Raw genomic sequence first — 26635 nt, 5'->3', positions numbered from 1 at the left:
GATTACTAGAAGGGGATGAAGAATAGCATGATGCTATGACAGAGGCTGCATCATGGACAACCCCTCAGCAGTTACGCGAATTGCTTGTCATGTTGTTAGTCCATTGTGAGGTGTTAAGTCCACTGAAACTATGGAACGCATTCTGGAAATTTATGAGTGAAGATATAGTTTACCAACAAAGACGACAATTAAATTTCATGGAATATGTCATAACAGACTTAGAAGTACAAACTTATACCTTTATTGAAATTAGTTGCTGCTATTTCAGTATGATCAGACTCTCTCTCAATATTCAGATCTACCAAAAATTGAAAAACGTTCTACCACACGCATATCTAACACTCTTCTTGCTAAGACAGAATATTTAGACATACAATGTCTAAATGATTCATTTAACGAACAATTTACCTTGCTTAATGAAGATCAAAATAAAGTATATGAAGCTGTACTAAATTCAGTAAATAATAATAGCGGAAAGATATTCTTTTTGTATGGGCCGGGAGGCACGGGGAAGACATTTGTTTATAACACAATTATTAATAAGTTAAGGTCAGAAAAAATAGTAATACCTGTTGCATCTTCTGGAATTGCTGCATTACTTTTACCCGGCGGTAGAACTGCTCATTCACGATTCAAAATTCCTTTAAATTTATTTGATGACTCGGTATGTGACATTACAGTTGGAACTGTATTGGCTGATCTATTGATTCAATCAAAACTGATTATATGAGATGAGCACCAATGACACATAAGTATGCATTTGAAGCGCTAGATAGGTCACTAAGAGATATCATGTCAAAAGTCGATGCTGAGTCACACCTTAAACCATTTGGTGGTAAGACAATTTTGCTAGGAGGTAATTTTAGACAAACCTTACCTATTATTGCTCAAGGTACGAGGCAAGACAGCATAGTGTCTTCGATTAACCTTTATTATTTGTGGCAATTTGTTGAAATGTTTGTGCTTTCACAAAATACGTATTGAAAGATTAGAAGTTGAATTTTCGAAATGGATCCTCTCAATTGGTGATGGTTCAGCTCCAAAAGAAAATAGTAAGAATGTAAATTACTCTGTAGAAGATCATATATATGTTGACGATAGTTTGTTGTTAACATCAGACAAAGAACCCATTACGGAATTAGCAAAACATGTATATTCTTCTTTTATAGAGAATTATACTAGCATAGACTATTTAAGAGATAGAGCAATTTTAAGCCCACATAATGATACAATAGATATAATTAATGCTGAAATATTGAAATGGCTTCTAGGAAAATCTCATATTTATTCAAGTGTAGATTCTGTTAGTAATAACGAATATGAAGAAGGAGACTTCAGTTTTACATATCCGATAGAATATTTGAATTCTTTGAACTTCTCTAACTTCCCCCAACACAAGTTACATCTTAAAGTTAATTCAGTAGTTATGCTAATTCACAACATTTTCCAAAGAGATGGTCTATGTAACGGTACTAGACTCGTAATCACACGTTTAGGGCATAAAATAATTGAAGAACAAATTATTACTGGTCATAAATCTGTAAAATCAATTTTACGTCCGAGGATTTCCCTTTTTCAAACGGAAGAAAAGATTCCAGTTACTATTAGAAAAAAACAGTTTCCAATTCGTCTATGTTTTGCAATCACTATCAACAAGACTCAAGGTCAAAGTCTCGGTAGAGTTGACTTATATCTTCCAAAACCTATTTTCACTCGTGGACAATTGTATGTTGCATTATCTCGAGTTACCTCTTTACATGGTTTAAAGATATACCAAAATATTAAAAATAAAAAAACTAAAAATACAGTGTGTAATATTGTTTACAAGGAAGTATTAATAATATTTAAATAATACACATTTATTTCTTACTAAAAGTTATCGGATTACTGGTCACATTTATTATTATGATTTAAATTATCATCTAAACTGTTAACATCAGATAGTAAATTTCTTGTATATTTCACATTTTTTAGTTTTGATAGCCTATTAAGATACCCTCCCGTTAACTTAATTTTATAGGACAATAATTTCTATGGTTTCTTATTATTTTACTCTGTGCATGATGTTATATAATATTTAACTCTGTGCATGATGTTAATATTTCACTTTCGCAATACGTGCAGTGCATGATGTTAAATTATATCAAATTGAAACAAAAAAGTGGAGTGAAAATACTGTTTTAAATATAGTTTACAATGATGTGTTTTAAAGTTTGAATGTCTAAAGAAACTTATTTAAACTGTTCACAATAAGTTTAGTTTTAGAAATATAATATTGAATATATTGCTTATATAAATTTGTATTTTTTTCTTCGCATGGAGCTGCTTTAAAATTTCATAAACATTGTTTTCTGGTCAATTTTCAAAACACATCAGAAAGTTTATTTATTTCTATTCACATGAAATAAACATTGTCATCTAGGAATTTGTGAAATATAAAATATCTATCATTACACTACTGTTTACAAAATTGCAAATCTAAAGAAAATGTTATACAATCAAAGTTCTTAAATGAGTTGTTATTATTGTAACCGCTATTTTCTAATTGTAACTTTTAAATAGCACCCTTTCAAAAGGACTATATTACTCGCTATATAAGCACTTATCATTACCACATAGACATCATTTTCTTTGTCTTTTCAACTCAATTTGAAATCTTCTCGATTTCATATACTTTTTTATAACAACTCTACATCGTGAAACATTCAATGGTATGCAATTAACGATTGTTTTCAATTTTTTCTCAAGTATATTTAATAGTATCTTAGGAATACTGGGTGGTGCAAAGTGAGAATATTCTTGACAGTTATATACACCACTGCTTTTATGTTAATAATTAGTGATGAATAATATCATTACAGACAGTTGTTATGTTAATAATCTTTTATATTGTTTATTTATTGACTACTTTATTAACTAAGGTTTGGATTTTTTTCAGATTCATTTATTTTTACAAAATGGATCATACAGTTACCACATTTGATATAACATACGGGCTTTCATCAGTTGAAAAAGGTGGTTTGATAATCTTACAATCCAAGATTTACAAAAAAAAATTCTACCTCACCTTCTATGTACCAGTTTCAATTTAATTTGTGGATTTTTTTATATGAAGATTCATCTGTTGATAAAACAAACTTTTATATGTCATTGCTAAATGAGGGTGTTGAATAATTGATGCAAGTGTAGGATCTCAAGCAGTCTTATTATGATAGGTGAAGAAATAACGTCATTTCCAGCATACTCATTGATGCAAAATGTTACTTTGTATTTATCTCTTCATATTTGTGCAGTGAGCTCTACTTTGACTGAAGAACAGACTATTCAAGAGTCTTTTGATATTGCCAAATATGTTCAAACACCAGCTTCTGAAGATTCTATTTTATCACTGAAAAAGAAATGTTTGTTGGGGAAAAAGGGGGAAGACAAGGCCGACGTCACATGTATGATTTGCTTAGAATCATATGTAAAATATCAGTCTTTTATGTATTCCATGTGGTCATAAGTTTTGTGAGAAGTGTTTAGTTAGTTGGCTACATGTAAACGGTTGTTGTCCTTTATATCGTTATTGTTTAGGTTAAACAAATTACTATTTTAGAAAAATGAATACATTTTTTTTAATAATTGATTGTAATATAAAGTACAACAGACATATTTTAACAGTTTTATTCAATATTGGTGTATATTGTTTCCAGGTTGAATCTGTAATTGTATTTAGGAAATCACAAACTAATACAAAATGATGTGCGTTTTAAAGTCAATAGGAAAATAATGAGTTTTGTGAATCAGCAAATTGACGTAGCAAATTGACGTCCCGAGAACGAATATCAAGGGGAAGTTTTCACCAAATTATGTTTAAAAAAAAGGTTTACACCAAAATATTATTTTGGCCAAACGGCACCGATGTTTCTAAATCATATAAAATGATGTGTCCTATTAAAATTAGTAGTTTTTTCTTGAGCAACTGTCTTAATCCTAACAAAGCTCAGAATTATTTAAAGTAATAGTTAGTAATACCATTTTTTTCTACTCCGCCAAACGCAATTACTACCGCCACAGTTTATGTATTACATGTGTTCAATAATTTATCCGCTTTTTATAAACGTGAGAATTATTTACTTTGTTGGCTACAGATTAACTGTTTTTATCCTTTATATCGTTATTGTTTATCATAAACAATTTACTACTCCCTCCGTTTGTTATTATTTGACGTTCCATGGATTTACACTCAGATTAAGAAAAACAATGTAATCTCTATTGTAGCCTTTTCAATTGGTGTTTAATGTTAACATTGGCTTCATATAATTATCAGTTGTGAGGGTAAACAAAGTCATATTTTGTTAATATTTGCTTGGGATTCCGTAAACGTCAATTATATTGATCCAAAAAAATAACACTTAAACGTCACATATTACCTAACGGAGGGAGTATTTCTCAAGAAATAAAAAGCAGAGAGTAATTTATTAAAATTGATTGTAATGTAAAGTACAACAGACATATATTTATCCGTTTCATATATAAATCATATAAAAAGATGTGTTCTATTGTAAATAATTGTTAATACTACTAGTTGTTTTCTACTCTGCTAAACGCAACACTAACCACCAGATTTTTTAATATTATTTCATCTACTTATTTATATATATTATTTTAATAATTAAGAGCAATTTTATAATTTGAACTTGCCAAATGTTTTTGTTATAAATTTATTAATACACTAATTTTTTTTAAAAAAACGGTTATGTAAATTAGCAACCTTTCTAAACTGTTTTATAAAACATATATTTGCAACCGTTCATGTGCTCTAAACCCATCGACTCCATTATAATATTTTTTGAAACGGTTCAACAGGAATCATCTTCAACCCCACCAAAAAAACAAATACGGTGCAGTGAGTTTTATGTTATAAAAGAGAGTTTGCACATGCTTCCTTCAGTCAAGAAAAAAACTCAAGAACAAGTCATTTGCAGATGGATTTTTGTCACCATCTGTCCCTACATTTTCAAGGTATCATGGTGCTTATTTTATTAATTTTTAAAATACGTTAGTAAAAGAACTATTTAGTGTCTTCCGAAAAAATTTCCTAATATTTGCGGAGTACTTTACTAAAATTATAACTGGAATTCAATGTAAAATTATATTTCTTAACAATATTTTTAAGTAAAAACTACTTAATGAATATACAAAAGCATATACAAAAAAACTTATTATGAATATGTTTTGATTATCTATCCCAATATTTATTTAAGTGGTTCTTCAACTCCTAATGAAGTTTATGAGGCAACATGTTTACCACATATACCCCATGACATTAAAGTTGAAATTGCTCTTAAACTGAGTAATTCATCATTAACATCAATTGGCAGTATTTTGGCTACTGGAAAAGAAGGGCGAAACACAATTCTAAACTCTGAATTTCGGAAACGCGTTGATCTATCTCGGGTTTTTGAAAACAGTCACCTTATTTCTAGGAATGTCAATTTTTTCCATGACTGCGTTGAGGATGATAATCCGCAAGCCCTTTATCTTCATGGTTTAGAAAGTTTATGTGTATATGGTGAGTTACAAAATGGATGCTTTTACATCGAGAGGGCCGCAAACCTTGGTGATGAAAAAGCAATAGTGATGAATGCTCTCATTTTGGTGTGTTCTGGATTACCAGAATCTGGAAAGGAATTGCTTGACGATGGATTAGCTGACTGGAACAACAACTTAAGTGTGGTCACTTCCTATGCCAAAGAAATCGAATTGACATTTCTACAATTTTGTCACAGTGGGCATGGCGTATTTGAAGGGACTTAGTATTGTCCATATCTAGAATGTGAGTTTAACCATGCAGGTTTTGTGTGTTCTCTTTGCTTTTTATATAGACATTCTACTATTATTAAAAATCTATGTTAACTGTACTATTAACCTTTACGTTTACAAACAAGATTATGTTTTTATTGTAAGTACTTTTAATTTCTATTCTCTGGTATACAATAACGATATTTGTATATTCAGTTCTTGAAACTTGATGTATGTATTTACCGTAATTATATTTACATTTAAGATAATGATAGACGTTACAATTTTTTTTGCATGGTAAAACGGATATACATTAATATTTCCTGTTGTACGAAAGAGATCACAAAAAAACCTCTAAATGATTATGCCTCCTAAATAAACAGAGAGAAGTAAGGGCAAAATAAAAAACCCAAATACTTAAGACCTTAGATTAAACCAATCATCACAGTTTTGTTAATTCGAATACCAAACAAACACCTTAGCGAAACACCAGGTTTCATCAACAAGAGGGGGTGGTACGTATATTACGTCCTCCCGCACATGTGAAACTTTATGTTTGTGTGCCGTTAACAGTAGCAGGAAGAAGAAAGAAATTCCAGTGAAGTAGCAAAGAATATGGAATTCAGAAACAACATAGGTTTTACCGGTATATAGACGGTGAAAATATGTATGGAGATTGATCACAGTTATGTCACGATTCTGTTCGTAGTTTGATTTTGGATATTACCAATGATGACAAATGATTCATTTAGTTGACCGTTAAAACATGATTTATTTTACTCCTTCGTTTCTGGCGAAATAAGCATAGCCACGTCATTATCGTACATGTATAGTGCCACCATGATCGCAAGAGATATTACATCATCTCCTGAATATGGTCACTGTAATCTTCTACGCTTTATGTATTTTCTTCAAAGTCCCCCCAGACCCTCGATCATAGATGCATTAAGCAGTGAAGAAGAAAACATACAGCTTAACATAGCAATCCAACAATCATTGCAAAATGATGTGATCAATTTCATTCCAGCATGTGAATCTACAAGGAATTCTTTGAATGTCCAAATATATTCAGGATGCCAATGTGAAACAGTTAGTAGTGAAGGCACATTATGTGTTATATGCTTGGACTCTTTCGCTATTGCATCACAAATAGTAAAACTAGACTATGGCCATTGGTTTGATCGGGAGTGTATTGTGAAATGGCTAAGCACAAGCCATTTTGTCCTATATGTAAATATGAATTCTCAATATAAATTCAATTTAAATTTTGTAATTTTTATTACCAATTATTTAATTAAGAAATGACAATTTCATTTTTTATTACGACAAAAAATATAATGTAAAATAAGCAAAGATCGATGCCAGCAATTTGTCAGACATCTGTATGTATTTAACTCTCGACACGGAAAAATGCGTCACCGTTCTGCAACCACACATCCTACCTTCACTTCTTGTCAATTCACAAACGACAAAATCGTAGATCACAATTAAAATATATTAATCCTCTGTTTTGACGGTGTTAGATAATGGTCAAGCCAGTTTTTGGGCAAAGTTGATTATTTACTCAATCCTTCTTTCCTTAAATCTATAAAGCCATATTTTTGTAACCAAATTACTCTACTTTTCCTATAGCAAATCTACAAAAAAAAATTCTCGAGTCAAATAGTTATCACCAAAAAATTAAGATGACGAATTTCAATTCATATAAAATATTAAAAGTTCTCCAAAAAATACATAAAATCAATAAGTTCCATTTTTACAATTTAATAAGATGTATATGTTAACAATTTTACTTTATTTTCAAGGGATTCAAGCCAATACTATGTCTCCTCTCTTTGATTATAGAGTGGAAGAACAACAAGAAAATGGAGGCGATATGAAGATCATAATAGAAGCAGTTATTAATCAAGAACTGAACAGAGAAACTGTAGGGTTTACGTACACTTTCGACATTGAGGAATTCATAGCAGAAGGACAATGCCCATTAAAAGATGATTTATTATCTTCCTTCATCTCTACTGGAATTAGTTCAGTCGCATCTTCAATCATACATTACCTACGCAATAATGATAGCAAGAAATATTACATCATCTCCTGAATATGGTCCTAGGAATCTCCTACGATTTAGATTTTGTATCCGTAGTCTACCACATTCCGTGGTTTTTGATGAATATTTGAATACAAACTCTGACAGTGACGAAGAAACCACTCAACTTAACATAGCACTACATAATTCAATAGCAGATACTGAAGTTAATTTCATTCCAACAAATAAATATACAGTGGATTCTTTATGTGCTGATATATTTACTGTGTGTCCATGTGGAACGATTAGTTGTGAAAGCACTCAATGTGTTATTTGCTTGGACTATTTTGTTCTGGGATCAGAAATAATAGCTCTAGATTGTGGTCATAAATTTGATGGAGAATGTATTGTAAAATGGGCTAAAGATAAGATATTACTGTCCATTATGTAAATATGAATTGCCAATATAAATACAAATATATGTTACATTATTTTAGGATAAAAAAGGAATATATGTTACATCGCCAACTTCTTTTCATATGAATAACAAATTCAAATTAGGTATTTCTTCTAAGTATTTTTGACAACTATTATTAATAATTAGCATAAAAACGGTTAGAATAATCAATTCGCCATACAACATTTTATTCTTGCTTTAATATAATCAGTTCGGCAAATTAAAAATTTTGAATGGGAAAATATCGTATCAATAAGATTTGATTTCATCTGTAGCTTTCGTGACTAAAACATTTGTTGATGCCCTTAGATTGCAATCGCCATTGACATCCTCCTCCAATGAAGTATTGTTTAGAATTGCAATTCTTCTGAAAGTTTCGAACCTTTTTTTGAATATCAAGTTACAGTATCAATTTTTCTGAAACTAAGAACCATTACAATGATTGATTCGTTGAGAACCATCACTGTATTTGATTAACTAAGGCAATAATTATTTAGTCAATGTTTCTGTCTATTTACGGATTAAATTTGGTTTTCCTGGTTTCGTTTCCCCATCTCTATTTCATATTTATGGTTGATAGATGGTGAGTTTCTCAACGAGTCTGACGACTTCATCGGAACATGCCATGACACCGTAATTGCTGATCGGCTCATTAAGTTTTGATTACAGTATTTATGACGCGTCATCTTTGTATGTTTTGTATATCTCTTTAGATTCTTTGTACAACATGGCTAGCTCACGAAAACACAGTTACAAGAATAACAACAGTATATTTAAACGCTGAGTCACTTGAAACCCAGATATGTTAGAAAATGCTAACTGGTTTTCACGATAATTGTAATCATATAATATTTGTAGAAAATGCTAACAAGCTGTTTAAACCACGGTCATGTAATCTTTGTCCAAAACAAAAGAACCTTGGATTACTGTATCTAAAGTTATTCTACATTTACACATTTATTATGCGTAAAACGTTAATACCAAACTTGTTATAGTCAAAATAAAAAAAAACACTTGCTTGGTTTCAAGTTGATTCACCGTCTATACAACATTATAGTAATTTTAAAAATAACATTACTAGCTGATATGTATCATTATTATACCATTCCTCAGAACTTGAATGTTTCTCTCTTCATGTAGCTAACCCTTTAGTTTTCAACCGCTATATATTAACTCTATCTCTCTCTCCCAATCTCATCACCAAAACTACAAACTCTCTTTTTGCTTTCTCTGCTCTTCTCCTCTGAGTGGCCTTCTTCTCTGAATGTATAATAAACCATGTCTGAATTCCAAGGCGTCACCACAGGAGGTCTCTCTGAGCGTGGACATTGACAGATGCAAAAGGTAGCTCCTCCCTGTCAACATTAACACATGTATCATAGGCTCATATTCGTATTTGTTTATCAAATGTTAAGTACGAGTCTAAGTGATAGTAATGTGGGTTATAGTTGTTGAAAAATATCCTTAATCTGGTAGACTATGGATCAGGTTGCTTCTTGTATTACACAACAATATATGAGGACCGGGAACTGAATTCTTAGCTCTTCGTGCCAAGAAAAAGTCTATTACAAGTTTGTCTCTCCAGTAGCACCACTGGATATTCATTCTTATCTGAAAACCTTAACAAATGTGGCCAAGAAACCTATGTGAAAAGACTTTGACGAATCATGATTTCTGTGTTCTTTTACTTAACTATAATTTCAGAGTTCAATCGAACTTCTATAGATTATAAATATATAATAACTTTCTGTTAATTTCAAAGTTTAAGTTCCCTAACATTTGACTTGAGTAGTGATGATAGAAAAAATTAGGAATTAGTAATATTATTTTAAGGGAAATTTGGGAAAATAGAACAAAATAACTATGACTTTGTCCCCTTAGTACAAAATCAAATTTTGTCTTTTTTGGACTATCACTACCCTTGAAGGTTATAGAAATTCATATCAATTAATTTACAAGGCCAAAAAATTAAGAAAAATATAAAACATGAAGTACTCAAGCATGTGCATATATGAAAAATATTATTTCATTAAAAAAAAATTGGAATAGTAAGTTCAAAAATGGGCTAAAAATGTTAGTATATCAGATCTACCATCTACGGCGTTTTAGAATGTGCAATCTACCTCAAATACAATGATCTACACTAGGTAGACTGCGAAATACACCAGAAACACTAGGAACTACGAAGGCAGGATACATAATGTACCTCATATGCTATGTTCTGCATAAGTGGTAGATCATAAGAGATACTAATTTCTCGTATGTCTTCCTCAGAAGAATATTCTTTCTTCCTACTTCTCTTTTATCTACAGTACCAGTATTCCCTATCTACTTACTCATCTATATTCTACTCTTTGTAGAATGTACGTTCTTCCCTATCTACTTACTCATCTATATTATACCCTTTGTAGAATGTACGTTCTTCCAGATTTGTAACAAAATCCGAAAATCTAGGAAAATAACTGTCACAAAATATTCCCTAAATCTATTAAATCTTTTTTATTTCTTTTTAAAAAAAATTTCCCCTACATTTTAGAAGTGAAGATAAGAGCTTGAAAAAAAAGATAAGAGCTTGTCACTAAGATGAAGTTCTTGCTTAAGCCATATGATTAATGATCAATGATTTATTGTGAGACTGTATTGAATCTGTTATTATTTGATATGATGTATTACTTGTAGTTGCAGTGAAAATAGACAGTGAGAATAGCAATTCAATCCCAACTCTCCACATGGAGGAATCAAAGAGGTTTCAAACCCCAAATGCATAAAGTCTGTGAAAATAGCTTTGGTCTGCATGGAATCATCGACTAGTTTTGTAGAAAATATGACCAAATAACCAAAAATCAGCAACAATCGTGAATGAAGACAAAAGTAGTTTTGTATACTTAAGTTGAAAGCAGACCATGTCTGGTCGAACTCATCATGTTCTTCTTCTGATTCTTCAATGAGGTTTCTGGATACCTATGAGACGTGCATAATACACCCATCTGAGCCAACAACAAAAAGAGAACATGTGAATAAAGGTAATGAGAGCAGAGAGTAAAAAAGAGGTTTGTATGTTTACAAAAAGACTTACAATAAGGAACCCAAGAAAGTGTTGCCAGTTCTAACAGCGAAACACATGGCACTAGGTGCAAGTTTGTGTTGGTGTAGCATTGGCTCCAAGAGACGTTGTTCTACCACACCAGCCAATACTTGGTACCTTTTTATTTCAAAAACCATACCTCATTACTTTATTCAATCTAATACTAAAAATGCAGTATATCTCTAAGCCTTTGTTTGTTAAAGACTTCTTGTGTAGTTTGTTTGGTAGAAAGAAACTACCTACCTTAGGTTGCTAGAAACTGCCATGTAAACACAATATGCAACACTTGTGGACAGTCTCCACTGGAGACTATTGGAACAGTCTTGACTTCACCTTCAGAAGTCTTATCCTCGGCTCCTTTTGCTTTTATATATGCATTTGTAACAGAAGTACCAACCTAAACAAATCAAAACAGAGACATATTCCTCGAGTCAAAACAAGTGTAGAAAACACAATGTGAAATGTGCAACAGAGTCTAGGAAAATTGTTTATGGAAAACTATCTATCTTCTGACTTGTGTTTTTCCCTTTTAGATAGATATATGTTTTGCTCACCAGCGATGATGTTGTGCCAATAGCAAACAGCTTAGTCCGATTGCGCTGCATAACAAATACAAAAGATATATAGAAACGATCAGCCCTTAAAACAAACTATTGCGTGTAACTGAGATCACATAGAAAGAAATTAAAAAAAGGAACACCACATACCGTTATAGCACCAAGCCTTTGCAAGAGAGAACATGAGGTTCCAGACATAGTAATCTGCAGCAAACAAACACATTGGATTATTTAGACGAGAACGAGCTTCTTCAAAGTGATCCAGCATGTGGCAAGCAATGTTTTTAACAAAAGAGTGATAGCTGTAAGGCATTATCAGGGCAGTTGTGGAAAAACTTGGATAAACCACCAGCGAAAGTGCGAGAGGTGGTCTAATCGTCCTTTCTAAGAGACAAGAAGCTTGTCCCGAGCTTGAACAACTCCGATTGTAGCCGGATGAGATTACAAAGTTATTGTAATCGGTGGCGTTTAAAGAGGAGAGACGAAAAAAGGGGACGAAGAAGAGATGTGATAAAGCTCTCCGACGAACTATGATGGCTAGAAGGTGTCGAGGGCTCCACCCAAATGGCCTCTTCCATGGAGAAAGATTGAAAGAGTCGGAGGCGAGGATTCTATTTCTTTTATTTCTTACGTGCCTTTTTACTTTTTAATAAATTGCTTATTTTTTATTTTATTTATAATTAAATCTTAATTGTATTTTAAAGTTAATTAGAAGGGACTAAATTGGGTTTTCATTAATATTTATACTACAGGGACAATGATTTTATTTTTAATACTAAGGGGACAAAACTATAGTTAGTTTGTTCTATTTTTCCAAATTTCCCTTATTTTAATAATACAACATAATAAAAACAATTATTGTTTACATAACATCACAACATAATCCTAAACTTGAAATACTGAAACATCTTAGTATTTGAAATACACAACAATCTATTTTAAGCTTTCATTCTGTCTACTCAGAGGAATCAACAGATTCACAATCTTCAAGCTTCAATTTTGTGTTTATGACCACCTTATTCCCGAAAGTCCCACAATCCTAAACTTGCCCTGCAACACAATCTGAATATGGTAGTTTTCTCATTTTGCCCGAATCACCAAATTTCAACTTTTCTTTCTTACTCCCAGGATACAAGAGCACAATTGAAGAATCATCATCATACTCCTTCCGCTCGCGTTTAACACCACATACACCTCTTATGGTTCGTTTCAAAACGATATATTCTTCATTTAAATTATCAGAAACTCGTTTTTCCATAGGTGAATACATTGGCTCTGTTCCTTCACACACAGTCCACCCTGCATACACAGAAACGTTAGAATGGATTCCAGCCGTTGAAAAAACTAGAATAAAACCGCTGAACAGTATAAACATAACTTAAATACATTCTCATTACCCGAAATAGGATTATAATGACTATTTCCCAAGCAGTTATTAGGCTCAGCACTACCCTCTATTGGACTCTATTTCACCCCCATAGGTAACTTCCCTTTACCCAGTTTTTCTTTCAGATATCTCAAATTTTCAGCAATTTTATCACAATCAATAGGAGGTATATAAGAGTAGGAAGTAGAAACATCACCAGACGATCCCGCACACAAGCCTCTTCCTGAAAATGCTTTTGAAAGAACTTGTTGTTTCTCATCAATGATAGGACCAGTCACACCGCCGGCACTACCGTAGTCTCTCCTTTGGTTACCATCATTTTCAATGTACAGAGAACATTGCTTCTCATCATGTGTCAACATTCCACACAAACTGCAGAAATTTGCAAGTCCGTCATACTGAAAGGACAGCATAGAAATCTCACCTACAGCGAATTGAGATTTACGTTTAAAATGCAGTGGGTTGTCAATGTTCCAGTTGACCAGGACCCAAACATGTTCTGTAATGCTCCTCCAGTTTTCAAACTCAGCATCAATAACTTCACAATGCTTCTCCAATAAACTCTATTACTGCTCTTGAAAGATAATGGGGAGGGATTCCCTTAATCTGAACCCAAAAAGGAATCATCTTTAAATCTTCCTCCGTGACGGTTGCATCCCATCGCTTGGAAACAATCATCCAATCAGAGAAGGACCAAGGCCCTTTATTCATGACACTGGTAACGGCCTCCTCTGTAGGGAACACGAACTGAAACATCATGCTATCAATCTTCCGACTTATGACCACATCAGTTAATCCCCAAATGCAAGGCATCTGATTTATCAACCTTTTCATGCTCTGTTTCCATGGGTTAACAAGAACACCTACAATTGAAAAGCGATTAGAGTGCAGGGCTTGAGCGGACATAGCTGGAGGTAAAATAATGGGCGCTTCATCCGCCCTTAATTGAATTTCTTGCATAACTCGGCGATAATAATCACTCATCTTCAGTTACAAATATATCTAAAACAGAGATGGTGTGATAACGAAATTATATATAAGTTAAAAAATGGCGGTTTGGATTTAGGCTTTTTAGATAACCACCCAAACCGTTCTTTTTTCTTAACGCTAAATAAACTTTCATTCATACTTTTAGAGGGATCATAACCCATACAACTAGTCACAAGGAATTCCCACCAATCAATCTCCAACAAAAAGGGATAATAGCTTGTGGGATCCTTAACAAAAAAATAAATCTAGCCAAACAGGATGACCACAAGCAACATATGATTGATGTAAATTCTCAGAGATAACACTGTTGGCAATCAAGAAAGCATGGATGTTTGCCTTCCTAGCGATCAGCTGTGTAAGTTCCATAGACAAAGCCCTGTCAACAAGCCAATAATCTTCCGAGAGATCCACTTAAAAGATGGCCAAGCAGGAGGCCTAATGACTGCTCCCAGAAGATTTGAAGCTTCCACTGCAAAGATTACCTTGTTCTTCCGCAGGCTACACATGCTCTCAATAGCCCAGATCCACCCAGTTGCGTTGGCATCAAGTCTGGATTGGACATTTGCAAAGGAAGATCGACTATGTAAAAGCACCACTCCAATCCAATGTCTTAGTATCCAAGCCACACCTACAACGAGGTAGTGACTGCACTAGTGGATTCCAATGTCACATTTTAACCACCCCTCTGTTGATGGTTCCCACGGAAACCTTTCATGAACCAGAAATAACTGATCAGAGACTACACATGGGTCAACCACCAACTGAGCCTGAGACCAATCTCTCCAGTCCTCAAGCGATTTGTGCACAATTTCAATGGCTTCATAGATCTTGTCTTCAAAAATGAAGCCATTTCTATTTTTCCAAAGTCTCTATTAAAAGCCAAGGGAAGAACCTGCATTTTTCTTCTAATTCCACTCTTCTGTCTTCCCCCCAGCTTTAAGAGATAGTGAAAGTTTAGAAATATGGAAACCGGGTGACAGCCACCCTGTCTCATAGGTACATTAGCTTCAGCCCATACCCGTCTAGCAAGGGGACATGAGAAAAGGATGTGGTTAGCAGTCTCCGGTTCTTCCCCACATAATTGGCACCTCTCATCTACCTTCATGCCTCTCCTTGCAATATTTTCTGCCACAGAGAGAGCATTGGAGAGACACTTCTATAAGAAGACCTTCAGCTTAGGTGGGATTTTAAGGGACCAGCATTTTTCCTTCAGTGGATTCAGAGATGGGAGAGTTTCTGCAGCAACTCTAACCAATGATTTGGTCGTAGAAGAACCTAACCAATACCCAGATTTTGTAGAATAGGCTCCACTTTTGTTGTGCTTCCATACACTGAAATCCTCCGATTCTGGTGTCACCTTCATTTTTTGAATTAGTGAGACATCTTCAGGGTAAAATAGTTCATTCAGGATCTCAATATTCCACTCTCCTGTACTAGGATCCAACAAGGAGGAGACATGCATGTCAATGTCAATGAGGTGGTTCTTCATCAGTGGAGCTCTCAGTCGTACACCATCGTTTATCCAAGCAGAAGCCCAGACCAGAGTTTTCCTTCCATTGCCAATCATCCTTTCGAAACCTTTGTCCAGAAGTTCTTTCCCAAATAAGATGCTCCTCCATCCAAAGGATGGCTTTTTCCCAATTCCGGCATCATCAAAATTCCTTCCCTCATAGTATATGCTTTTCAAGAACCTGGCAAGGAGGCAATTGGGCTCATTCATCTGTGTCCACGCTTGTTTGGATAACAAGGCTTGGTTAAAAATATGGATGTCTTTGAAATCCACAACTCCCAGTTGCTTCGGTAGGCACATTTGTTCCCAACTGACCCAATGGATTTTCCTTTTTTTCTCCACTGAGCTCCACCAAAAGCTAAACATTGCACTATTCAAGTTGTCACAGGTCGTTTTTGGAAGCTTGAAGCAACTCATTGCATAAACAGGCATTCCCATAGCAACATACTTTATTAGGACTTCTTTTCCCCCTGAGATAGCATCCTCGAAAACCAGCTCGAGAATTTCACTTTCATTCTCTCCTTGACAAAATTCAACATGTCCACTTTAGATCCACTAAAACACTCCGGTAATCCAAGATAAGAGCTTGTGCCGCCAACATTTCTTATTCCCAACCGGGCATGTATCGCCATCTTTATATCCTCATCAACCTTCTCTCCAAAAGTAATTGAAGATTTGTCCAGATTGACTACCTGCCCCCGTAAACTCCCCATATCTTTTGAGGATATCTTGCATCTTGTTGCTTTGCTCTATCGATGTCTCCAACATAAACAGATTGTCATCTGCGAAAAGGAGATGGTGAATGGCAGAACCAGCATTAGAGAATCTGATACCGGTAATCTGTCCAGCTCGCTCTGCCCTATTCATCAAGTGTAAGTCACAATAATATTGATTTAAGATTTAGAGCAAACATCATCAACTAATAAGTCCATGTGCGTAACATGAACATCGTAAACAGTTTAGATATGGTAATATACCTTTGTAGCCTATTCCAAATGCACACTTTAACTAAAAATCTCACCGATTTTAACACCCACCTTTCTCTACCTGAAAAATCACATTGGTTTTCAAACCTTACGTGGCAATGTGTAGATCTTTGTAATGATGAAAAGCTGCACTTCCAGTTCTTACATAATCCATTAACTTTTTTCTTCTATGGGTAAAAGTTAAACGCCCGTACACTCACAGTCCTTGATAAACTTACAGTCTTAGTAGATATTCTAGAGACACTATTAGGATGTGGCATTTGTCACTAATACATCAGCGGCTTAATTTTTCTGATGATGCCAGTAATATCTTTCCTCTATGAAGGAGAGAATAAGTTATTTAATAACAAATACTTCACACGGCTGACCAAAACGACTATTGAACATTGAATCTTCACTAATAAGCGGGGTGAATTCTTTGCTTTCCACCTTAGCACACCAGAAATGTTTATTTTTTCCAAAGGTGACCATTGTTATATTATAGAGAAATAACAAAACATTGGAAACTTTTTTTTAGCAGAATAAAACATTGAAGTCAAACTGTTAAAACTCTGCTATGACTATCACGTCTCCTATCCCTCTCTCTTTCTCTTTGACTTGATGATCCTATAAACGAAGAAGTTGGTATCAATATTGAGCTGCTAAGCAGAAACTCAAATCAGAAGAAACACAAACTACTGCAGAGTGAAAAGCACTGACCTTCTCATCTACAGACCCGTTAGCCATCCCTTCATTCTCCTCCTTTTCTTCTTCCTCTTCAAAGTCCTCGGCTCCAACGCACCATTCTTTTCCAGCGTACACATATCATCACATTAACAGATTAACATTAAAAACAAAAATCTCGCATTCAACTACAATTTAAATTTGAAAAGAACAAACCTTTTCTTCAAATCTGGCATTGCAATATCACAAGAATAGTCCTTGGTTAAAAGCTCCTCAATGACTTCATCACATGTGTCAACACAAACCCTACCCAAACCCCAAAGAGATAAAAAAAAACTCGGCAGTGAACAAAACTAATCAACACTTTCAATCCATTGAACAAAAAAAAAACTAAAACTTACTCCCATCAGATTGCTTTTGCCTCACTTTCCTTTAGTCATTGTACAGAGACTCAAGGTAACAATACACATCAACGTCAGAGCCAGTGATATGTAGATAAAACACACCAAGAACACGAACATACCTGCACAAACCAACACAATGGTTCACAGCAATTGGTCTCTATAAAATGAGAAAGGGAGCACTTCTGTTCAAACTAAAAACAACATGGATATGGAAGGAATCAAACTACCTTCATACAAGTTTCTTCAAGACATCAAAATGAAACATGGAGAATAAAACATTATAAGTATAAATTTCTTACTATTGGATGAAAAGGTAAAGTTTTCAATGAAATAAATAAACTATTTAAATATATTATGAAAAAATTAAAATATAGGAATCAACAATTATGGGATCAATATATGCACGTCACATTGATTAATTTTTTTTTTAAAATTATAGAGGACAAAATTTACATGTTCAATAATTTCGAAGTATGGAGGGCTGGTGAACTTTACAAAATTTCAGATCATTCTTTTCTTATACGTTTGAATGCAAATTCAACAATCACATCGGTATTAGAAGAGAGTATAATAATGAATTTCGAGAAATTTAAGTTTTGTGATTATGATCAATTTATGAAAATTGCTGACAAGAATTTATCATATGATGGTAAGTTGTATATCCACCTGCAAAAACTTTAAAAATTTCGAATGTATACATATATAACTACTGTCAAACACAGATATTTGTGGGAACCGAAATTCGCACTGTCGATTTTAATTAAGTTAAAACGTAGGAAAACTAAGTTGACCTAGTTTTCCCCGAGGATCCCGGCTATCTGCTGGGCCACGCACGACAAAGTTAAAACAAGTCTAATTCAAGAATAAATGCGTAAAGTGAATAGAGCAAAAAGAAAGAATCTTATTTCCAAATCTGCGGAGAACGTTTTGGACAACAGGTCGAGATCTCGGCTGTAAGAGCTGTCGATCGTCGCTAGTCTCGAAACCTAGATCTAACCTAGTTGAGTCGCAGCTCGCTAAAATGGAAATAAGCGCCTAAGTTCTAAGTTGCTCTGGAGTGGTTTTTCTCTCTGATTTCGGATCCTCCTTCCTCTGCTCCTAGCATTGCTTATATACTCCCATATGACGGTCTATCCTTGGTGGGCTGAGTCTGCCGTGGGCTAGACTTTTTCCATTTTCGTCGGCTTTCGTGTTTATCGGGAAAGTTGACATTTATTTTTTTGGAAAGTTGACATTTATCTTTTCGGAAGTTTATCATTTATCTTGCCATGCGAAGATAACTGTAAACCGTCGCATCTATCCCTTTAGAAAATCGTAAACTGGTCGTCCGATCGGAGTTGGTCCCTTTCGGGCCGCATTCCGGGCTTCCGCTGTTTTTCTATGATTTCTCTGGAAGGATGCTCCTACTTGGATGTCGAGTCTTTCGGAAGATCTTCGATCCATTGCTGAGGTGAATGGTGTTGTACGATAACCATCACCGTTTTATACGAAGTCTTCCTATCCGTTGACGTCTTAGGGGTTTTCAGAAATCCCGGAACAGAAAAAGGAGTTTTATTTATAAGGACTCGGAGAGTCGTGAAACACGGATTTCTGGCGACCCGGAGGCTTGGAACTCATCCACGAAGACTAGCCGTCCGACGACCCGAGCGAGCACGGGGCTAGCCGCCCGGCGACCACGGCCAGCACGGGCGCTAGCCGCCGGCGGCCACGGCCAGCACGGGGCTAGCCGCCCGGCGGCCACGGCCAGCACGGGCGCTAGCCGCCGGCGGCCACGGCCAGCACGGGGCTAGCCGCCCGGCGGCCACGGCCAGCACGGGCGCTAGCCGCCGGCGGCCACGGCCAGCACGGGGCTAGCCGCCCGGCGGCCACGGCCGGCACGGGCGCTAGCCGCCGGCGGCCACGGCCAGCACGGGGCTAGCCGCCCGGCGGCCACGGCCAGCACGGGCGCTAGCCGCCGGCGGCCACGGCCATCACGGGGCTAGCCGCCCGGCGGCCACGGCCAGCACGGGCGCTAGCCGCCGGCGGCCACGGCCATCACGGGGCTAGCCGCCCGGCGGCCACGGCCACGTCCGGTGTTGGCTGCTCGATTCCTTCGGCGCGTTCGTGTTCTTTGCGTTTTTAGTTTTCCGTAGGTTTTTTTCCTTGTGTAGAAAATGTTTCTAGCAGTTGATTTCGAGACGATGAATCTCGAACTTAATTTTTTTCTTAAGGTTTCTCGATTAACAATTAGTCTCTCGAGGTTGCTTTTACATCTTTCATATTTTTCCGAGATTTTCGGACATCGATTTCGTCTTGACCGATTTTGACCCCAACATCGGACATCGATTTCGTCTTGACCGATTTTGACCCCAACAGTTAGCCCCCCAGCTAGCTAGGAATCGTAGGGTTTGGAGATCCTAGCTTGCGGTATGGTTCATGAGGAAAGAATGGAGACGAAATCGTGTCGAAGGTCGGGGTGAATAGTAAATTTTTGCCTATAAGTACTTGTGAATTCTTTACCATTTTTACTTCACCCAAGATTCTCAAGCTAATCTCTCTCTTGCAAATTCTCTCTCTATTTTTTAAGCAAAGAATGACTTCAAGATCGAAATTCTCGAGGAGGCAGTCTCACTCGTCTTCGGATAGTTTTCATGCTGAGGAAGAAAATCCGAAGCCCGAGGTTTCAGAGATCAACAGGAACGCGTACTGCGACGCTGTCTTTGGCACTGATGCTCCCCTTCCCGTGATCCCGATTCCCCGGCGACCTCTGAGGGCGCGTGGACAAGTTGACTCACCGAGCGAAGTATCCCCCGAATATCTCGAAACTCTTCGAGAGTTTTATGGGGTTCCGGAGGGAGTTGTGTTTCGCATTCCCTGCGGGAATGAGAGTTCGGAGCATCCTCCGGAAGGTTACTTTACTTGTTACGAGGCGTTCTTGACGCAATGTCGACTATGGTTCCCAATCCCTGGGGTCCTTGTTCAGGCCCTCGACCGTTTCGGAATCGCAATCAGCCAGCTGAATGTGTCAGCTTTGGAGAGCTGGCTCGGCGTTGTGATTTTGAGTTTCGAGTTAGGGATAGACCTTAGCCCTGCCGACTTCGAAGGGTTATGGAACTCCAAGGCGACGAGCATCAATGGAGTTTACTCCATGAAGGCGAGGACCAACTTTTCGGTGATCAATGGAGTCACCTCGCACGCCAAGGATTATGCCGATCGTTTCTTTTTTGTGAGGATAGACGGAGAGTCTGTCGAGGAAGGCTTTCTCCATCTATTCCCGACAGAATGGTTGTACCAGCGAGGTAAGATTGTCGCATCTCCTCTCTTATGATCCGAAAGGCGAATACTGAACGTGTTTTTTTTTTTTTTTTTTTTTTTTTTTTTTTTTTTTTTTTAGAGAACAGGTGTCTCGCGCACGTTCCTTCCGATCTTTCGGTCAGGAGGGATCTTTTTAGGTCGAGGCCTTGTTCCTGGAACTCCTTTACTCTTGACCGGATTCGAGAGGCGGTTGCGCTTCACCGATCGCGAGGTGGTACACGTCCCTGTGTGAATGATAGGTCCTACGTTTTTGCCCCTTTGAGGCAGAGGCGGAGATCTCGTAAGGGTAAAGGGATCGCTTTCGAGACTTCGTCGGGAGATGGTGCGCCGCCGAGATATGATCCTGGCTTTACCTCAGAGAGTCGGGATGTTCCTCCCCCGGGTGACTTCTTTGATGAACTCCCTCCGGCGTTTTCCCGTGACGAGTCCTTAGATAACGAGGAAAGGGACAAGGTGACTGCGGAGGGCGCTCGTTTGGTCAACGAGGTTTGTTTTTGAAACTTGAGTAACTCCACTTTTCTTTTTATTTGACCTCGGCTTCTTTGCAGGCCGTGAGAGTGTGGAATGCATCGATAGATGGGAGTTTCCGCACTGCCCGGCTGGCCCGTTTCAAAGCGGAGGAAACGGAAAGGGAATTTGCTAAGTATCGGCTGGAGGTGGAGGAGCAAAATCGCCGGCAAGCCAAGGTCCAGGCTCGAGCCCTTATTCGTGCGGAAAGGAGCGGACGGAGAAAAGCCGCCGCCGAGATGAACCGAAGGGCCGAAATTTTTTCTACCGAGTTCGAAGCATATAAAGAGGCTCAGGACTTTGTAGGTGATTTTCGGGAGTGCCGTGGTTCGGTCGGTACCCTCAGCAAGATGCAGCGTGAGGACTTCTCTCTTTCCGGCGAACTTGCCACGATGGATGGCTCGATGAGGATATGTGCCGGTGCCGAATCTTTTGTTCCTCCGATTGAAGGGAGAATTCGAGAACTGTGGAATCCTATCCAAGTCTCGGAGGATACGGCGGATGTAGGTGAAGGTTCAAATGCAGGCGACGGGGGTGAAGAGGTCGACCAGCCCGATTCTTCGTTCGGAATATCTCTAACCGACTGCTATGCATTTGATTATGATTTGTGATAGGCCAAGTGTGGCCGTTTGTATGTATGTGTCGCGACCCCTAGGAGGTCGCGTGACTTTATGTTTTTCGGGATCGGCCGTTGGTGGCTTTTGAATCCTGTTATAAATGTCTTTTATGAACTATGCGTTTTGATTTATACTTTCGTCAAGTGTTGAGGGTTTGAATACGCGTAGTCACTTCGCATTCAATCTCTTTTTTTGTCGCTAGGTCCGTAGGTCACTTTGTAGTGAACGTTAGGTTTGTGAGCGATAAGAGGCAAATTTTGGGATCTCGTATTCTGGATACTTATGCCTATGAGATGTCTTAGATACCAGCAAGGCCGGGTTTAGGGCAAGACCTAGGTCTACTTTCGGACTGAAGCTGTGCGATGACAAATCGGCTTTCGTTTTGCTTGTTTGCGATTTTGACCTGACTCGTACCGTTCTAGAATCTGCGAAGTGCTTATCGGCTTATATGATTCGTTTGGGTACGAATCGAGCTACTTCCTTTACGAAGAGCTAACCAAAATTTGGATTTTTTGTATAGCGCGCTATGATATCCTTGTCGGATGCAAAAGGACTTCGTTAGAAGCCGGACTACGAATTTGATTGAGTGAAACGTTTCTGTATTTTTCCGTCGGGGCCAATCGACGGAAATGGTTTTTAGAGTCGCGGATGGACTGTTTAGTGGAGTTTTTAGAGTCGCGGATGGACTGTTTGGAGGAGAATGGAGAATCGAGACCTTTTGGGAACTAACGACGTCTCGCGTTCCTTAAAGATATGATTTTCGTTTTCCTTAATGTTTATGCGTTGAGTAAGCGTTTGAATCAAATGGATTTTTTATTTATAATGTAGACTACATGCGAAAAGTGTTTTTGCGGGAGTACAAGGATATCCGTTTCCATCTCCCCCCCCTTTTTGGCGAGGGGGATAGCTGAACTCGTCGGGTTGCGACGAGCTGCCTACGTACCTCTTGCGAGGATCAAGCCATCTCGTAGTTCTGCTTTTATCACGGTTGTTATTACTCCACGATTTCTGGCGCCCTGACTGTTTCAGCTAAGTCGGCGGTCGCGTCGGGAGTTGGATCATCCGTTTTTTCGGCGACGGACTCAAGGATTTTTCCAGTATCCTGAGTTGTGGCCTGTTCGGATAAATCCGAGTTGCTTTTTGCTGAGTTCTCGGAGGTACTCAGGTTCTTCTTGGTTCGCTTCGGGTTAGCTACTGGGGCGTTCCGATTGCTGCGAAGTTTATGTTCGGCTAGGAAGCAGAGTCGCGACTGTTTTTGGCTTCCCCAGATTACCGCTGTTCCAGTTGGTGTTGGAAATTTGACGCCGAGATGGTAAGTGGACGGGACTGCCTTCATGGCATTTATCCAAGGAGTTCCCATTATGGCGTTATAGATAGCCGGGTTATCCACTACCGCGAATTCGACAATCTTTGTGACTTCTTTAGCCATGACCGGGAGTCTGATTTTTCCGAGGGTCATGGATGTGACGCCCGAGAATCCAGTTAGTGGTCTTGGCTCTGGGATGACTTCTCCGAGGGGTATGTTCATCCTCTGCAGAGTGTCGCGGAACATGATATTGACCGTGCTTCCTGTGTCGATGAGGACGCGGCCGACTTCGAGATCTTGAATCACCAAGTCGATGACCAGAGGATCGTAGTGGGGTTTATCGAGTCCGGTCGTATCCTGTTCCTCGAAAGTGATTGCGTGACTGGGAATGTCGTCCTCCGGACACCATCCGGGGCTTGTCTCGGCCTTCCGTCCGTAGGCTTTGATCGACGACACAGAGTCCTGGTAAAAATGCGATCCTCCGATGACCATGTTGATCCTCTGGCGGTTATTGTTGTTTCCTTCGCCGTCTTGTCTCCGTTCGCGTTTTTCGCCCGATTGAGTTCCAGGAGCGTTATTGGGATTGGCTCCGTCGGTCCTCGGCGGTCGGTCAGAATCTAGGACCAGGTCTTTCATGCTTTTGACCGTTGCTAGTTTGCCGTCGAGCAGCTTCATAATGAGTCTAGCGCCGAGGACTTTGCAGTTGGCGGTGGAGTGACCTCTCGTCTGATGGAACTCGCAGCTGGAATTGTCCTTGTACGAGTTCCGCGTCCAGGTGTTTCCGGAGGTCCTTCCTTGCTCGGAATTAACGGCGTAATTATGTTCGCCTTGGACGTCTTCCCCCTCGTGGTGGACGTACTTGTCGTTACGAGAGGTTTTCTTCTTGCCGGATGCTTTCGGTGGTCCATGCTTTTGTGCTAGGATTTTCATCTCTTCTTCCATGATGATGAAATCCGTTGCCTTGTGGAGGGTATCTTGGATGGTGCGTGGCCTTTCCAAAGAAATCCACTTTCGGAACTTTGACTTGTACCAGAGGTTCTTCCTCAGGGCGTCGATGGCGACTCTATCGCTGAGGCCTGTTACCCTGGACATCACGAGTTTGAACCTCTTTATGTAGTCGCGGAGCGGTTCGTCTTCCTTTTGAATTAGGCTCCAAAGGTCCACGTCGGAAGTTTCCCTGTCCATGAACATGGAGAATTGCTTCAGAAAAGCTGAAGCAAGCTGGCGGAAACTTCCGATGGAGTTTCTTTTCAAGTGTGAGAACCATTCGAGCGCAGCACCTCTGAGGTTCTCGACGAACAGGAGACAGCAGCCGACATCCTTTTCCCGCTCCGGAAGTTTAGACCTTGCCATTGCAATCTGGAAAGACTGCAGATGTGCCTTTGGATCTGTGGTTCCATCGTAGGTGGGAAGCTTTATTTTCCCAGGATCCGAGACTCGCGCCTCCGTGATTCGAGAGGTGAACGGGGTTTTTCTCGACTCCTCGAGGAGCAGGTCGATCTCGGGGCAGTGCTGGTCGCGTGGTGAATCTGCGATTTTACCGCTTTCACCTCGGCTGCAGTTTTGGCGATGTACTCACGCAGATCGTGAATCTCGCTGGTGCCGTTTGCGCTCTTCTGTCTACGCTGGCGGCGATAGGCCCGAGTTTGGTCCTCAGCCAGCCTTTCTTGCTCTGACCAGTAGAGGTCTTCTTCCTCTTCTGTCATGGGTTTTTCGAAGGCTGCCGCCAGTCGAGCTGACTGACTTCGGGTCCTTCGGTGGTGGATGTCGGCGTCTTCGTCGGACGGATCCGATTGATCGCTGATATCCAGATTGATTCTTTCGACGTCGTCTCCTTCGTTGTCCCTTGTGGGAGGTGGAAGGTTTCCCGTCGTTTTATTCTGCCCCGTCGGAGTGGTATCGTCAGGGACGAGTTCCGGGGATTTTCTCGGGGCATCTTTTTCTTGGTCTTCGGAAGGTCCGAAGTCCAGCCTCCTGACACGCCTCACCTTGGTGGATCCGCGCGGGAGTTTGCTTTTCGCTGTTAAGGTATTGACCTGTTTAGCGAGTGAAGCCATTAGTTTCTCCTGTTCTTCCGACCGTTTCTGGGCGGTGGCGAACAGTTCCTTCATCTGGTCCAGCATCGCGGTGTTTGCCTCGGCAGTGACCGTCGATACGTTTCTGTCAGGAGTCTTCTCAGCGTTGACATCGACGGCTGGTCCGTCGTGTGTTTGCTTGTCTTTTTCCGCGTCAACAGACATGCTTAACTGGGCGTGCGTAGTTGCGAGAAAGATAAAGCCGTGAATCCCCCTCCTTCTAGCGCCAAACTGTGGGAACCGAAATTCGCACTGTCGATTTTAATTAAGTTAAAACGTAGGAAAACTAAGTTGACCTAGTTTTCCCCGAGGATCCCGGCTATCTGCTGGGCCACGCACGACAAAGTTAAAACAAGTCTAATTCGAGAATAAATGCGTAAAGTGAATAGAGCAAAAAGAAAGAATCTTATTTCCAAATCTGCGGAGAACGTTTTGGACAACAGGTCGAGATCTCGGCTGTAAGAGCTGTCGATCGTCGCTAGTCTCGAAACCTAGATCTAACCTAGTTGAGTCGCAGCTCGCTAAAAAGGAAATAAGCGCCTAAGTTCTAAGTTGCTCTGGAGTGGTTTTTCTCTCTGATTTCGGATCCTCCTTCCTCTGCTCCTAGCATTGCTTATATACTCCCATATGACGGTCTATCCTTGGTGGGCTGAGTCTGCCGTGGGCTAGACTTTTTCCATTTTCGTCGGCTTTCGTGTTTATCGGGAAAGTTGACATTTATTTTTTTGGAAAGTTGACATTTATCTTTTCGGAAGTTTATCATTTATCTTGCCATGCGAAGATAACTGTAAACCGTCGCATCTATCCCTTTAGAAAATCGTAAACTGGTCGTCCGATCGGAGTTGGTCCCTTTCGGGCCGCATTCCGGGCTTCCGCTGTTTTTCTACGATTTCTCTGGAAGGATGCTCCTACTTGGATGTCGAGTCTTTCGGAAGATCTTCGATCCATTGCTGAGGTGAATGGTGTTGTACGATAACCATCACC

The 26635-nt window shown here is 38.8% G+C and overlaps 1 long non-coding RNA gene across 1 annotated transcript; it reads right to left on the bottom strand.

Annotated features, from left to right (window-relative positions):
- Positions 1 to 17162: 17162 nt before the first annotated feature.
- LOC130497642 (uncharacterized) lies at positions 17163 to 19462 on the bottom strand. Its single transcript, XR_008936639.1, has 5 exons — positions 18080 to 19462; positions 17850 to 17971; positions 17665 to 17754; positions 17485 to 17570; positions 17163 to 17391 (listed from the first exon to the last, which is right to left on the bottom strand). It is a non-coding gene; the product is annotated as an uncharacterized LOC130497642 (long non-coding RNA).
- Between the last annotated feature and the right edge of the window lie 7173 nt (positions 19463 to 26635).

This window comes from Raphanus sativus, chromosome 7, assembly GCF_000801105.2.
Source record: "Raphanus sativus cultivar WK10039 chromosome 7, ASM80110v3, whole genome shotgun sequence".
Classification (NCBI taxonomy): Eukaryota; Viridiplantae; Streptophyta; class Magnoliopsida; order Brassicales; family Brassicaceae; genus Raphanus; species Raphanus sativus.
The sequence above is the reverse complement of the archived record's forward strand: the minus strand, read 5'-3'. Positions and strand labels throughout refer to the sequence as shown.